This window comes from Coenobita brevimanus, chromosome 23, assembly GCF_032717465.1.
Source record: "Coenobita brevimanus isolate Jiangsu-jjx chromosome 23, ASM3271746v2, whole genome shotgun sequence".
Classification (NCBI taxonomy): Eukaryota; Metazoa; Arthropoda; class Malacostraca; order Decapoda; family Coenobitidae; genus Coenobita; species Coenobita brevimanus.
The window spans coordinates 26,782,674-26,795,208 of NC_136976.1; positions in this window are offsets into that span (position 1 = coordinate 26,782,674).

The window sequence follows — 12,535 nt, forward strand, 5'->3', positions numbered from 1 at the left end:
TGAATAACGTTTGGAGTTAGCCAGGAAATGTTATAAAGACGACCTTTGGCTGAAGAGGTAAAGAAAGTAGAAGGCTTCCCCCTACAGAACACGCTACATACTTTTTCCTCCAGCCAGAGTCACAAGAAAATTAATGATCACCATTAAGGGTAGAGGAATGTCAAAGGAAATTATAAATCGATAAATTAATCAAATATTTTCGCTGAGCAACAGTGAAAAAAATTGAAGGAAATGATATGTAAGCATTAGTAGGAAGCTTTCCTGTCAACCAAACTGCCATTAATTGCACCTTATTATTCCGAAACCTTTGCATAATATTTAACTACTTCTAAGACATTATTTTGTTCTTGCTACAGTACATCCTCCTGGTTTTATTTAACTTACGAAAGACCTCAAAGTCTGAATGGATTAATGAAGAAAATATTTAACTCCCCCACTCCGAAAACCAATACTGAGGTGGACAAAATCGTATGGAGGAAGCAAAACTAGATCATAAAAGTCTTTTCGGAGAGCGAGCATGTCTTTTTCACGGTGGTGAAAAAACTGGCATCTCATATAACTGTACGAGTATGTTGAGCAGCAACTATTGTTAGCTGCTGATTTGAGGCAGGGTTATATAACTGCTCAAGCCACGTTGTTAATCAGCACAGTATCGTAACCAGGCATATCGAAGAACAGTTTGTTCCACATCTTTATAACTTTAAAAAGAAATGCTTTGTTTCATTTGACTACAAAAGTAGGCCAGTATTTCTGCGGTTACAAATTCTAGGGCACCCTGAACTGTCCAGTGTAAATGATTTTTCATCCTCTTTTTTTTTTTTTTTTTTTTTTTTTTTGTCATAGACTCGTTCATATCCTCTGAAAATTTTGTACACATAAATTAGTTTAAGTTATGTTTAAGATATACATATATATATTTATATATGTATATTTATATGTATTGTGGTTGTAGCAGGAAGAGTATTGTACCGTGAAAGGAAACTATGGAGTGAAAAACTGTTTACAGTATGTTTTTTTACTGTATAGACATGCTCGGGATAATTCTCGGATTTTTTTGCTCACTTTGTCTTTTCCTCTGGATACTGCCACAGCGCATCTATAGGTGGGTAAGAGGGTAAAAATGATGGTGATGATAATGATGATGATGATGACAGAAAGGAAAGGCATTCGTCTTGCCTCAGTGAATAATTGTTTGTTGAAAGCTGTATACGAAAACATCGCAAGTTTTTTTTTTTTTCTTGTTCTGGTATGTCACACCACTGACATCCTTTGTATGACTGAGGGTGTTTCCATGAACGTGTGTGTGTGTGTGTGTGTGTGTGTGTGTGTGTGTGTGTGTGTGTGTGTGTGTGTGTGTGTGTGTTATGTGAGGGAAGGGGGGATGGGGAAAGGAAAAGTAAGGATTGTGAAGGGGAGAGGGGAGTTAGTGTAAGGACAAAATCAGGTGCTGGTAGTGGTGGTGGAGGATGCATTAGACAGCCGTCAGAGTTTGGTTCCCAAGGGTGCCGAGTCTTGTAGTGCCTTCTGTCAACAGTAGAAGCCAAGGCGACTATATTTTGTTGTACTGTATGTACAACAACAACAACAAAACTGCCGTATTTTCCTGATGCATTTGTTCATCTGAAGTCTGTACTACCTTAGGCTAGGTTCCGCCATATTGTTTGACTTTTTCAAATTCTTTGTTCCTCAGAGATCCAGCCACAGTTCAGTGGTGTAAAACTTGTGGATCACTCTTAGAGAAAGAAAATCCTTTCACGTTGGTTGATGGGGGGACTAGACGTGGCTTCAGTTGTCCTTACCATGGGAGGATTTGAGGGAAGTATTAACACTCAGGCTTCGGTGTTTCCCTCTCAACAAAATAAACTTGCCAGGGGTTACCAAAAACTTGACGGTTTGATGGAACCATGATAGGGTTAATGGTAACAAACTCACAAGTGCTCCGATTGGCATGTAAGATAATTTAACCATCAGGAGTTAACAAGAATATAACATAAAGATCAAAGCGACCATGCGACAGCTAAGATCCCTGATCGGAACACTTAACATTTTCTACCATTTTTTGATTAAAAGTCAGTGCATCCTTCGTACAGCTGGTCTGTTGTTTTCTCTATTCTTTAGATTTATGCCTCATTTTAAGATCCACTGTGCATGATCCTCTCGATTTCTGCAATTTTTGTTTAGAGATCATGGCCATGATTTTGTCGATGTAAATATACCATTAAACTCTTTTTTTCCTGTGAAATTTCGTTAATAATTCCCTTTATTTTATTACCTTTTACCGATACATTTGTCATTCTTTACTTCTTTTTTTTTTTAATTCGAGTCTACTGCTTTCAGTCTGAGGTCCTTTACCACTACACCTGTCTTTCTACACCGTTTATTCCTTAGAGATTTAGCCTAATCTTAGGATCGTCGACAGATAAATATGTTTTTTTTGGACGTTTCGTTCTTCATAATTAGTGCTACGTTCCAAACCTCTTCGTGCCAGCTGACCTGTCGTTCTATGCCTTCATTGCACGGTCATTTTGCCTCATTTTAAGGTAGACGGTCGATAATGAAAGCACTGTATGAAAAACTTACTATTGACACCACCAACATAGTGTGTTGCTAATCAGTGAATCTCCAATTAATGGTCTGCTTCGGGGACCTGGTTCAAATATCCCTCTGTCAAGGGTAGAGCCAATTCCTGGGTTCCTGGGCGTGAGAGAAACGAGCCCTGGAGTCCGGCCGAAGACTGGCACTAATAGAGTAACTGTTTATCTCCTCGCCATGAAGAAGACGCTTTAAAGCTCCCCAGCGGGAATCAAAGACTGAGCCAGACACACTGCGGTTGGCGATACCAGCACTGTTGTCATTGATGCATAGGCACTCACATCTGTAATAACACCATCGAGTCTTCAGTACACGGTGGACTGCAGGGACTGGACAATAATGTTGCTAAGGAGAAGCTCCTTGACCCAATGTTTACACATAAGATAGGCCTCGGAATCAAAGAGGTGATCCTGCTCACCTGGGGCTTAACTGGAAAGGAGTCATGGACAGTGGTTGTTCGAAGTAGGCGCCACAAGAGGGAGGAGCACACTACTCCTGCTCTATAGCACTCTGAAAGTAGACGGAGGGAACCTGATGAAGACATAAAGGGTATAATAGTAGCTTTCTTCCTTCAAGTGAGGTGGCGAATTTTGTAGTCTCAAGAGATAAACTTGTTCACAGTCAGGCAAGGTTTTCCTTCACTGCAGACTGTTCAGTGCTTTGCGGTAGGGTGGTTCTAGAATGTCATAGAAAAAGATAAGAAGCTACACAGCAATCCTCCAAAAGGGTGTATCTCATTCACGGTACTCACATCAGTCAAGAATGTAATGCTCCTAGTTAACTAACACTCCCTCGTTCTCTCTCCTCGACAAAAATCTAAAAGCAAACTACGATACCCCAGGGTGAGGATAAAAAACATTTTAGAATCACTGTACAGTAAAGGAAGAAAGTCAGAGATAACGCGTCCAAAGATTGTTCACGAACGCTGGGGAAATCAGAGTGCCGGATAATGATGTTAAATTCAGGACCTCACATCTCCATCAGGGGTGCAAGCAATAAGCAGTCCTCCTGGAACGGACCACACTACATTATTTGCTTCTCGGTGTTTGCTTGTATTGTAGCCTAGCACTGCTGTTTCTAGAAATTGTAACAGCTTTTTCTGCAGATAATAATTTCCCAGAAGTAAGGACAAATTGGCGATTCGCTGTATATGCGTAAATTAGGTAGGATGAATTAAAATTTCCTTTTTTTTTTTTTTTAACCTTTGTTCCACGGAAATTGCTACCTTCATTCACCGCTCCTTGTTTTCCCTGTTCCTCGGAGATTCTGCCTTATTCTAAGATCCCATATTAAGAATTTCCTGGAAATTCCCACAATCAAGGCTTCTCATTATTGATTAACCTCTCTCTTCTTCAAAGTATTTCTTTCATTATTACCAACTTGTTCTAACCATTATTTTGCGCTTCAGTAATTCAGGACACACTCGACACCCATTCCGTCCCTGGAGTTTTCTTCGTCTTCCTAGTGTACATAATTCAAATAATCACCTTGTGCCTCTCGTCCTTCGGAGTACCAAGTTGTTGATTTACGAACGTGCGATCAATACCCTACCACAAATAAGATTTTTTTTTATTTTTTTTTTTTTTATTGCAGGATGGACGAAGTAAGAGGAAAGTAGAATCTTTCCACAGCTCTTACTTTTGATGGAAGGACAAAGAAAGAAGAGGTAAAACTCGCCATGACTCTTTTTCTTCCTATCGAAACATATCTTGCTTATGATCAGTACCCTGTGGTAAGAAAGATTTGTTTTTGTAGGAAGAGCAAGGATAGAAGAGTGCAGTACCAATATCTATTCTTCCTCCAGCAGCTTACGAGAGGAAGAATTCTCTCTCGTTGTTAAGCCCTGTCCACACGAGCAGGCAGTGCCCGACGGGCAAACATTGTTACCAAATCACGTTCCAATTCACACGTTTAGAGGGTGAGTGGCGAGCATGAGAGTTGATGACATCTTAAGCAGGGAAACCACGAGCAAACCATCGAAATGCCCCTGCCATACATCGACTGGACAAGCACTACCTCACCACAGCTCGGTCTGCCGTGTAAACCACAACACAGGTGTGCCCGGTTGTAGCCAATGGTCACCGGGGACTGCGCGATCTGGAAACACTGCTAAAAAAGCGAGGGATATCCACTCGGCGGGCTGTGTCCGTCGGGCACTGCCCGCTCGTGTGGACGGGGCTTTAGGTGAAGTACAGTCAAGATCTCACACACTAGGTCCTTCACCTCCCCTTTCTCCTGCTCGTTGTTAAATAATTAATCGACGTCGCCGGCCATGCTCCAATAAAATGTCGTTCGACGCTGGCGGCCATTTAGGGGAAAGGGCAATGGAAGTGTACATGTAAATGACTGAGTGTGGGAGGGAGACAATGTATTCCTGGTTGTGATAGAAATGGAGGCGAACGGGAGCGGAATAGGAATAGGGGGATAAATGGCTAAGTGTGTGAATGAACGAGGGATAGAAAAATGGGAGAAATGGAGTTCCCCCGAGCTAAGCCCTGTATTGGACCATATAGCCCCGCTAGGGTTACAGGAGCGAGCTACCACTCCCGGCTCGGCAGCCCGGGCGAGGCTCGGACTCGCAATCCCCCGATTACGAGTCCGGCGCGCTACCACTGTGCTACCGCGCCCCCGAACGAGGGATAGAGAGAAAATAGATTGGCTATGAGGGACAGAAAGCAGAATGAAGATGTAAGTGACTGTGTGAGTGAATGAAACAGCAAATGGAGAAGACATTTGTATTAGGGTGTAAGGGAAATGGGTGTCTGCGGGATGGGGGGAGAGGAGTGAAGGGTAAATGACTCAGCGAGTGGGTGAATGAATGAGGCGGGGGCACAATGTGTGCCAGGGTGTGATGGGAAATTAAGGGGGGTGGGGGGGTCCGGGAAGACAGGAAGATGGATTAAGTTATAATTGATTAATTGTTAGAGTGAGTGAGTTAGTGAGGAAGGGAGGATCCGGAGGGAGAGTAACTGCATTTGAGTGTGAGCGCCAAAGAATTATCTACTGGTTGAGTGTGTGAGTAGAGTGGGAAGAGTGAGTAAAGAAAATATGAGGATAGATCCCAGATAATGATTTCCTCTCTCATGCGGAGAACAATTCTAGCTTTTTATTTCAGCAAAAGAACAAAAACAAAGCGATCTTTTTCAGTTGCAAGTAAACATAGGAGGCTGAGTGTGTTGATACTAATATGATCAAATCCATTCATGGTCAGACGATTTTATTCATCTTAGAGTGAGCCATACTAGCATGAGAGTGCCAACCAATGAGTGTAACATTAACAGTCACAGAGTATTCACTTCTGTCTCCCATAATCCTTTCACTATGATGACGTCTATTTTATTCTATTCGCTTGCTACTTCCTTTCGATTCTGATCAGGGTAGTAATTGAGTAAAAAAAATCATATCAGCAATCCCGCAAAACAAGGAAGTAGTAATAATCAAGTAGCTAGTTCAGTTCCTTCGCGTCTATATTCTCTCAGGTATTGTGGTCAGGTTAATGTAGTGATTTTTTCCCAGCACAGAAAAGGAAAAATATGATATTTAAGGTGGCAAATCAGATGAAGAGGGATAATCGGGATATTGTAGGTGAGCAGTGTGTAAAGAATGAAAGAAGGGTAGTGGTGAACAGTAAGGATATTAAAGATGCATGGAGAGAGCATTATAGCCGGTTATTCAATGAGGAGTTTGACTGGGACAGGGAAGGTTTGAAGCAAGCAGATCCAGTGTTTGGCTCTTGGCATTTGATTGATGCTGCTACTGTGAGTGAGGTAATAGGCAGGATGAATGTGGGGAAGGCAGCAGGTGTGTCTGGGTTGACTGCCGAAATGTTGAAGGCCTCAGGAGATATAGGGGTAAGGTTAGTCACTGTCACGGGGTTTTTAAGATTATGCAATATTAAGGAATAATATTCAATAATACTTGATACTTTAAAATGTTACTTGAGAACAGGGACAAAGAATTGACTTGTGAAAATCAAGCAATGATTACTTTATGCCGGCTTACTCCGCCGATTCTCTAAGGTCGAGAATTTATAAAATTTCTCAACAGTACACAGCAGAGACTAATCACTCACACTTGCTGTTTATTAGTACTGTTGGCCTCTGAAGAAAGTGACTCCACCCCTGTCAATCAATAACTAATGCTATTAATGATAAACAGGTTCTTGCTGGTGCAATTAACTCCTGGTTGCACAGCGGATTTTAAGCTTAATACAAAGGACTGGCCTAAGTACCAGTTGTGAATAATGCAAAGCGTTTATGCAAACTAGGAGCTATAAGTGAAATAAGCTTAATGGAGAAATAAAACACGAGTTTACATTACATTAAGCTCAAAGAAAAGAACTGAAAATTTATTGATAACAATGAAACAAATTTACATTACATGTTTCAAAATGAATTCAAAATAAGAACACACTCACACACTCACTCAAAAGCTAAACTCTTAAACCTAGGAAAACGAAAAGAAATACTGGTCAAAGAGTGGACTAAGTGGATGACTGGGCATTGTTGCTGAGGAAGGACGCTGCACACGCTGAGCCTCTCGCCAAATCACGTTAGGTGGGAATTCAGGAACTGGACAACGGCGGCGGCGGGAACTGGGCGTCAGCTGAGGAAGGACACTGCCACACATGCTGCTAACCTGCTTCCACGGCGCTCAAATCTTGACTGAGTTCAGATCGTGAGAGAGAGGCAAGTGTCAAGCCGCATTTGCTAACGGCTACAATGAGCGAAACACGCCCATAACAAATAATTCAGTGGAGGTGCTAATGTCGCGCATAAAGACAATCACTTATGAAACAGTGAAAAATTGTTCTGAAAACACTCCCGATTGGGTGAATACATGGTAGTTGACTGAGTGATAAATACTGGGATTCCACTAGAATTCGCGGTTTCCCGCCAAAGTTTAATGTCACGAGTTTAATTAAATATATGATCGCACCAACTCGTGACATTACGCCCCATCAAAAATGAATTTTTTTCTCAGGAAAAAAAAAAAATCAATATACATATATATAAATCCTAACTCAGTCACACAAGATTCACACTGTGGTGTGTGTGTGCTATCTTGCTACAGGAGAAAGTCACAGTCACCAGTGAGCGAAAAACCCTCATATTTACATTAATAGAAGCAAGTTTGAGGGAAAAACTCCGTGACGATGGCGAAAAATCCTGTGCTCAGGTCAAACTGAGCGAAAAGTTCGCTACATTTACATTAACAACTAATTGTTATGTAGCGTGATGTATGTGATACACGGTGTAGGTGTGACAGTTGTAGTGTAACTGTACCTACGTGTAAAATTACATAATGCAAGTCAATAGTAAATAATGACAATGAGGCAGAAGAGAAGGGGCGGCAGCATGCGACAGGGATGACCAGCTGATCTGCACGGCAATGCTGCACCCACCAGCTGCACCTGCAAAAGCAATCAAGGTGGAGCATCAAAAGTGTCATTTCTCTCTCTCTGCCTAGCAATCAGTATTTATGTTACAAAAAGTACACTATTTACATTATTAACCAGGAAATGTAGTCAAGGCGTCTCTGGAGGACATCAAACGCTGACCCAGTTTACTGATTAAACCCTATACCTAGTTAGCGAAAAGACTGGGTGTTTGTGCAGGACATCAAATGCTGCAATTCGCTAAATTAACGAGGGAACGTGGTCATGAGCGAAAAGACTGGGCGTCTGTGTAGGACATCAAACACTGCGATTCACTAGGGACCCAGTTTACTGGTTAAACCCTTTACTTACTATTAATGACAGGAAACTGAGAATCGCTAAGCAATCTCTGGCAGGTCACATTTTAACACCCACTATGGGTGTGAACACTCATGTGGATATTGTGCATTCTCTGGGAATCCTCAGAGAGGCCCACAGCTCGAGACGTTCCACAAGGTAATTCATTCACAGCCTCGGACTGTCTCTTTGCAGTTCTCAAACTTCCCCCTTAACTTACGGTACATATGTATGTACAGGCCTTGGACATACTGTGTCCTGTGGGGCCAACAGGTGAGACGTCAGGTCTGCACCCACTTTACCACTGCCCTGTCTCTCAACTGACTCAGAGATTACGGGCGTGGTTTCAAACGGCACAGGAAGGACATGTCCCTGATTAGTGGCACGTGGACACACATTGCAGGAACACACAAAACTATCTATTTCTCGTCCCATCCCTGGCCAGAAAAAGTCAGCTCGGATACGGCCCTGGGTTTTCCTTTTGCCCATGTGACCCGAAGCTGAACAATGACCCCATTCTAACACTGCTTGGCGGTACTTTGCGGGGACGACGAACTGCAGTCGAATCTCTCCCTGGGGTGTTCGTGACTCACGGTACAGCCGTCCATGTTTGTGAAGGAACTTGGCTTGACCTCCCCGTAAATACTTTATCACTCTACCCTTTTGTTTCTTCCGCACGGCAGCAAGTGTTGGGTCAGAGTGTTGCTCTTGGCTACACATCAGATCTTGCAGCGATTCAATGGTCACCGGGATGAAACAATTTGGAGCCTCAGCCATGGCTCGTGTTACTGCAGCCGAAGTCTGAGTAGCGTCATCTTCAGTGCAACTATGCTTGGCACCTAGAATATTGCCTATGATAAGGTCAAACAAAGGTTCTGGCATGACAACTGCAACTGTTGTACCAGTGTAAAATGGAGATGCCACCTGGATACGTGCCTCAGGGAACAATCTCACTGATCCATCAATAAGGTTAGCTTGGATCTGTCGACCTGTATACTCCTCAGGCCAAACTAGACTCTGCCTGACAGAGCAACCTGAGGAACCATTGTCTCTCAGGACCTTCACAGGAATGGCTCCCACAAACCCTGGCTGAACAAGGAAGGCACTGTCACCTGTGGGAGGGCCTGTGGAGGAAGCAGCTAGCCACTGATTAGGCTGCTGAATAAATGATGCGGCAAACATGGTGCCCTGAAAATTTGATACCTGAGAGGTAGTGCTCACCATCTGAGGAGTTGGAGCATTGACCACCTGTGGAGGAGGGTTCACTGTAGCTGGGGAACTAGTGAACTGTGAAGAACCTGTACTGGTGGGGTTGGCACCACTATACGCTAGTTGTGGCATAAGGGCTGCATTTGCATCCTGCCTCCGATACACTAAAGTTGATTGTCCTGACTGAAGGTTATGTGGTTTGTCCTTGCCCTCCTGCTGTTTGAAATACCGGTACTGCTGCTGGTTAGGGTTCTGCTTATCGTACTGCTTCCACTCAGGTTTCTGAGTGTTTTCCCCTGGTCCTTCTTCTGCGGTTTTGGACCTTGGCCATTATTCTGAAATCGGCCTTGCTGCTGGGGTTCAGTCTGAGACGGTTTCCCAGATTTATCAGCTTTCCTGTTCCAGGTATGCTGCTTGCGAGTTTGATACCCGTATGCAGTGAAGAATGCATCAGCCTTTTTCACCATTTGGCTGACATCTCTTACCTGGCAGATCTTAAGCTGAGCCATAAGTTCAGTAGGCCACGACTTTTCTAGCTGCGTGCACAGCATAAGGTCAATTATCCCCTCACGCATGGAAGGAGTTTCATCTTTCTCCATCCACTCATCTAAGTAAGCAGTAAGCCGGTCAAGAAACTGAACGGCAGTCTCTTTTTCCTGTAAACGCGCCCTCATGAACTGACTCTTGGCATCATCAACTGTGAGACCGTATGCTTTGACAAGTGCGGCCTTCATCATCTCATACGTGAGATTGTCTCCACAAATTCTGTGGAGAATATCGAGGCCAGGGCCCTCAAACAGGCTAAGAAACTGAAGCCGCTTAGCTGCCTCATACAGCTGGTATAGTTGAGCCATATCTTCAAAACAAGCGATGTATGGCTCGATTCGCTCACCTTCCTTGTATGGAGGAAGCTTGATGTGTGGGGTTGCCATAATATGTGCAGGGATAGCGCTCGTGGAGCTTGGGCCAGCAGCACCAGATGTGTCTGAAGCCAAGGAATCTCGCTTGAGCTGCAACATTTCAAATGTTCTCGTTGTTCACGCTCGTATTCACGTTCTCTCTCACATTGTTCTAACTCGTGTTGACGTTCTCTCTCACGTTGTTCTAACTTGTGTTGACGTTCTCTCTCACATTGTTCTAACTCGTGTTGACGTTCTCTCTCACATTGTTCTAACTCGTGTTGACGTTCTCTCTCACGTTGTTCTAACTTGTGTTGACGTTCTCTCTCACATTGTTCTAACTCGTGTTGACGTTCTCTCTCACATTGTTCTAACTCGAGTTCGCGTTGTTTTTGCTCATGTTTGTGCTGTTCTCGCTCGTGTCGCGCTGTTCTCGCTCGTATTTGCGCTGTTCTCACTCGTGTTCGCATTGGATTCTACGCTCTTCACGAGCATCACTCTTGCATTGCTGCTCGTGACTAAGCCGAGAGAGGACATAATCCTTTACTTCTGTGGGGTCTGTAAGCCCCATATCTTTGGCTTCCTGTACATAGACATTGGTAGTCATGATGCTAACTCAATCTAAATGGACTAGAAACTCAGTACCGACTGCAATTTGCAGAGAAAGATGCCAATAATCGACAATAAAGAATATAGGCACAGGTTAGTGGTGACCAGTTTTATCAAATTAAACTGGTAAAAAAAAAGAAAATTAAACAAACAACTGACTGTGAAAACTATTACGTAAATTAATAGAAAGGAATTAATAATCACCAGTAAGATAGTGCCTATAGACTTTAATGATAAATACCCAAGTATGTGTGAGTGAGTATTATCTCGTGAATAGCTTTAGAGCTAGGAGTTAATATCCGGGAATGAGGTCGCCAAATGTCACAGGGTTTTTAAGATTATGCAATATTAAGGAATAATATTCAATAATACTTGATACTTTAAAATGTTACTTGAGAACAGGGACAAAGAACTGACTTGTGAAAATCAAGCAATGATTGCTTTATGCCGGCTTACTTCGCCGATTCTCTAAGGACGAGAATTTATAAACTTTCTCAACAGTACACAGCAGAGACTAATCACTCACACGTGCTGTTTATTAGTACTGTTGGCCTCTGGAGAAAGTGACTCCACCCCTGACAATCAATAACTAATGCTATTAATGATAAACAGGTTCTTGCTGGTGCAATTAACTCCTGGTTGCACAACGGATTTTAAGCTTAATACAAAGGACTGGCCTAAGTACCAGTTGTGAATAATGCAAAGCGTTTATGCAAACTAGGAGCTATAAGTGAAATAAGCTTAATGGAGAAATAAAACACGAGTTTACATTACATTAAGCTCAAAGAAAAGAACTGAAAATTTATTGATTACAATGAAACAAATTTACATTACATGTTCCAAAATGAATTCAAAATAAGGAGAACACACTCACTCACTCACTCAAAAGCTAAACTCTTAAACCTAGGAAAACGAAAAGAAATACTGGTCAGAGAGTGGACTAAGCGGATGACTGGGCGTCGTTGCTGAGGAAGAACGCTTCAGATGCTAAGCCTCTTACCAAATCACGTTAGGTGGGAATTCAGGAACTGGACAATGGCGGTGGCGGGAACTGGGCGTCGGCTGAGGAAGGACACTGCCACACACGCTGCTAACCTGCTTCCACAGCTCTCAAATCTTGACTGAGTTCAAATGGTGAGAGAGAGGCAAGTGTCGAGCTGCACTTGCTAACGGCTAGAATGAGCAAAACACGCCCATAACAAATCATTCAGCGGAGGTGCTAATGTCGCACACAAAGATGATCACTTATGAAACAGTGAAAAATGGTTCTGAAAACACTCCCGATCGGGTGAATACGTGGCAGTTGACTGAGTGATACATACTGGGATTCCACTAGAATTCGCGGTTTCCCACCAAAGTTTAATGTCACGAGTTTATTTAAATATATGATCGCACCATCTCGTGACAGTCACTGACTTGATAAATATGATTATTTATGAGTGTGTTGTCCCAGATGAGTGGCTGAAGAGTGTATTTGTAAATGTGTATAAAG